Source organism: Phalangium opilio, unplaced genomic scaffold (genome assembly GCF_054372755.1).
Source record: "Phalangium opilio isolate 3A_F unplaced genomic scaffold, DU_Popi_V2 ptg000810l_1, whole genome shotgun sequence".
NCBI classification, from domain to species: domain Eukaryota; kingdom Metazoa; phylum Arthropoda; class Arachnida; order Opiliones; family Phalangiidae; genus Phalangium; species Phalangium opilio.
In genome coordinates this window covers 1,466,521-1,471,008 of record NW_028324253.1, presented here as the reverse complement: position 1 = coordinate 1,471,008, position 4,488 = coordinate 1,466,521, and the positions used below count along the sequence as shown (strand labels likewise).

The 4,488-nt window shown below is 38.1% G+C and overlaps 1 long non-coding RNA gene across 1 annotated transcript; it reads left to right on the top strand.

Moving 5' to 3' along the window:
- Positions 1 to 3,924: 3,924 nt before the first annotated feature.
- LOC149588024 (uncharacterized) lies at positions 3,925 to 4,184 on the top strand. The gene is made up of 3 exons (XR_016380169.1): positions 3,925 to 3,972; positions 4,050 to 4,098; positions 4,163 to 4,184. It is a non-coding gene; the product is annotated as an uncharacterized LOC149588024 (long non-coding RNA).
- Positions 4,185 to 4,488: the final 304 nt, after the last annotated feature.

Below are 4,488 nucleotides of genomic sequence, written 5' to 3'. Positions count from 1 at the left end.
ACTTGAACATGTGCTCATTTTTGAACATGTATAGGAGAGAGTCGCATGAAGGTGTTCAGGGATTGTGTTCAGCTCCTGAACACATTTTCTGCATAATTAACATGTTCAGAGGCAGAACACTTAAATAAAAACACGTTCAAAATCGGAACATAAAGTGGCTTGAATACATTAGAAAAAGAACAGATTTCTATTTGAACAAGTTCTCATTTTTGAACATGTATAGGAGAGTGTTGCATGAAGGTGTTCAGAGACTGTGTTCAATTTCCTAACACATTTTTTTCTGTGTAGATCTTGGTAGGCTTATCCTATTGTAGATCCTGAAAGATAGGCTTATGCTAGGTTATTCTAGACTTACTATTATTATGAATCAGAATTTTTGTCAAAAACTTAATGAACACAATCAATTACAATTAATTCGCGAATGTACGCGTCGTTATTTAAGCAAATGTAGAATAAATTATATAATTGTAGCTTACGCGTCAAGTTTTTGTCACGAACTATGTTACAAAAATCTTCGATAAGTTTCGAAGGAGCTATACATGCTGCTATGAAATTTTTAACACTGTCGTAATCACTGTGAGACATAGTACCGCGACTTACATAATAGTTTTGATATATATCATTCATACGTTTTAGAATAGCTTCGTACATGCATTTAATAACTTCGGCTTGATCATTTAAAAGATTGAAGTGAAATCTCATAAAAATAAATTTGTCGTTCAGTTTTCCTGCCTCGGCCTTTGTTAGAGTGAAGAGGCTACCATCCTCGAATAAAATATTCCCCTCCATAACGGTAATTTTTATTTTCAAGTTTAAGTAGCGATAATTACCCCAGTCGCCAGTTTCCATAGCTGAATAGATTTCCGTCCACTCCTCCATAAATTACTTCAAAACTTTTCCGAGATGGTGACAATAGTTCCGTCTTTTTTATGTCAACAGTAGGCTTGGCTCGTATCCATTCACCCCGAACACCGCAGAGCATTCATTCCCTCGTCTAACGCGGGCGTTCACATGGAAATCTCCGACAAGGTTGGACATTGTTACGGCAGGTCTTTACGGCTTAAAAGGTTACAACCGAATGATCTTTATCGCGAGATTTTCTTGAGTGCGGGGTTAATAATTAGCCTGAGGATATATTGACTGATGCTTTTTTATTGTCCTTTATTGGCCACCCACCAGGTGGTTTAGGACCTTAAAAATGGGCGTGGCTAAACCATTTGTATTGTTATCAATGGAATCTGTATTTAGAGTGATTTATGACTCACACAAACGTGTTAAGACATTCCATCGGCTTTTTATTTATACGTAACCACGCTCAGACACGATGGCTTTTAGGGGCGTGGTTGAACCAGTTGTATTGTTATGATTGGAATCTATTTTCGGATTTATTGCTCTGTTAGTTGGTGACTCTTGCTACCACGTAACATTTAATTGATTCCAGGTGTTTGCCCCGAGGGCATTATCCTGACAAGTCTCTACATGTTTAAGATATTTTTGTTGCGTACCCGAAATTAAAGTAATATTTTTAAAATACCAAAATGCAAATTCAACTAGAAATACAGTTACTAGGATGAAAGTAACTGCCACTATTTTCCCTGGCTTTGAAAGAGCTTCGCGAATTAACGTCTGCTTAGTAACAGCGTCCATTTCAATCTAACCTTTCATCCACTTATTTGGGATATAAATAGCGGCTGATTTGGTCCGGACCTCATTTGATTGTTAGACACCGCCAGGATAAGACGAATCGAGAATTTACCCGTCTAGAAACGTTTGCTGGATTTTCGAGTACGTTTGTAAAACCGTCAGAACTAGCCCGTCATGGGTTTTACTATTTAAGTTCGGGGACGGACGCTGTTAAATGCCATTTTTGTGACTTAACGCTACGAGGATGGGAACCGAACGACAATGTTTCCGAAGAGCATCAGAAATTCAAGGCAGACTGTGATTTACTTCAAGGATTACCAGTTAATAACATGCCTATATTCATCCAAAGCCCACTGACTAAAGACATGCCAGCCTATATTCATCCAAAACCCACTGACTAAAGACATGCCACCAAACAGAAAGTACAGAGATGTCCCTCAAAAAGAGTGGGTGAAAGAAAAAGTCATTCCGCCAACTCAACCCATACCAACAACACTTACTCCGAATGACGATATTGTACTAAGAATTCAACGCGTTAATCTCGAGATAGCTATAATTGAAATGTTTATTCAAGAACTTTTGCAACAGGCAATTTAGATCATATTGTTGTTATATATTCCATGCCTTATTACGTTTCTAAATTATAAAACGTTTTAGAACCAGTCAATAAACTTGAAATGTAACTCTAAATAAAGCGTTGAAATAAATTTTAACTAAATTTATCAAAATTATTCAAATCATTCCCATTTTCAGTTTGGTCTTTGAGAGTTCCTCAAAGTGATTTATGGCTTTTGGGAGGGGTGAATGACCTCGGGTCCCTGAGATGCATTGGAATTGATTTTTTCTTTAATTGGGCCACGCCACAAGTTAGTTTATGACCTTGAAAAGGGGGCGTAACTTGAACAAAAGCATCTATTCTCTTTGTCCTTTTGGGCATTCCAAGAGGTGTATGGCCTTTAAAAGGGGATGAACTTGAACAAAAGAATTTATTTTGTCAATTCTTTAATGGGACCACCCACCAGGTGGTTTAGGACCTTAAAAAGAGGCGTGGCTAAACGAATCCCATTCGTCCGAAAATTTCTAGCCAGTATTTTAAAATCTAGCCCGATGGCGGTTTTCTATTAGAAGGGAATATTTTCCCATTCAATCGAATCCCATTGGAACGAATTCCCTTCAACCGAAAGTTCCAAGCTGGTATATTAGTTTATTTGATTTCGAAGTGGTCTGCGTCCCACAGTGGTCTAGTGGTAAAGCGTCGAATCATCACGCAGAAAATCTTCGTTTGAATCTCCATCAGGAAGGTGAGTTTACTAAAATCGAATTATAAGTATAATTCGGAATAATCGATAATAAACGAGTTTAATTTCCTTGCAGGTGCTGAACTTAGAAGGCAAATTTATAATTCAGCAGTATTAATAATAATGTGCCTTTTCCAAAACATTACTGTTATGTTAGGTTAGGTTTGGTTAAGTTATTTTAGTAGTATTTTATAAATCATTTAACACTGTTACGCCTTTTCCAAAATATTGATGTTTAGCTTCATTGACTTCTCAAATAATATGCCTTTTCCAAAACATTACTGTTATGTTAGGTTTGGTTTGGTTAGGAGGACGTCTCTTCCTCTTTGAAACGGTTATACACTTCAAGTAAGTGTATCCATGGAGAAAGGGGGAAGGAGTCGAAATCTTGAGCCGAACTCTGCCCCGTACCACGATATAATTTCCCACCAAAACGGGAGGATGGGGTGGGTTGAAATAGTGGGGGTCGCATCATCCATATCGTGGTAAACACACGTGACCTAGGTAGCTGGCGCCGTCTGTGGCACCATGGTGGCGGGTTTAATTTAATTGCCTTCTGCAAACTTCGTGGCGCGTACATTTCAACGGAGGAACGGAGTATTATTTGAATATGGGCATATATTGCGTGTATAAAAGCTGCAAAAACTACAACACAACTGAGCATTCGCGTAGTCTGGGAATAAAATATTATCCTGTACCGAAACCGAGGAGAAACTTCGATAGGTGTATATGATGGGTTAAGGCAATTAATCGTGCGGATATAAAGACCCATGATGATGTTAAAACACATCATTATGTGTGTTCCAAACATTTTATCGGTGGGAACGGACCAACGGAAGAATTTCCTGATCCAACTAAAGACACCCAACAGGTAATATTTCAACTACGTAAATCCAAAATTTTTGGACTGAATCACATATGCATAACATTACAAAATAAACAGATCTCAGTTGGTTTGGATTTACAATACGTCGAAGGTGATGATGAACCCACTGAGGAATATCATGGCCCGATTAAATCCGCCCAGAAGGTCACGATCAATTTAAATATTAATGCAACCCAAAATCATTTTATCCTAATTTTACTCTTTATACACATTATAAACAGAACCCTGTTGCGTTGGATCACACTTATTGTAAAAGACCACTGGGCAAAGGTGAGTTATTTACACATATTTGATCAACAGTTTTAAGTTTTAAACCTTTATATTTCACCCCTAGCTATCAGTTTGGCAACTGTAAATCCTTCCGCAGCTATGTTAGATAGTGTGATACACCCACCGGTTACCACTCCAGATATAATAACATCTCCCTCAGTTACCTTGGATATTGTGATACCGCCGTTGGTTGCTACTCCAGAAATGGAAACATCTCCTGCATCTACTTTGGATATTGTAATATTGCCAACGACTACCACGTCAGAAATGATAACATCTCCTGCTTCTACCCAGAAAACTTTATTACCTTACCCAGCTACGACATTGGAAACTCTAAAACCTCCCACAGCTACACTGGATACATCAACAATGCCATTGGTTACCACACCA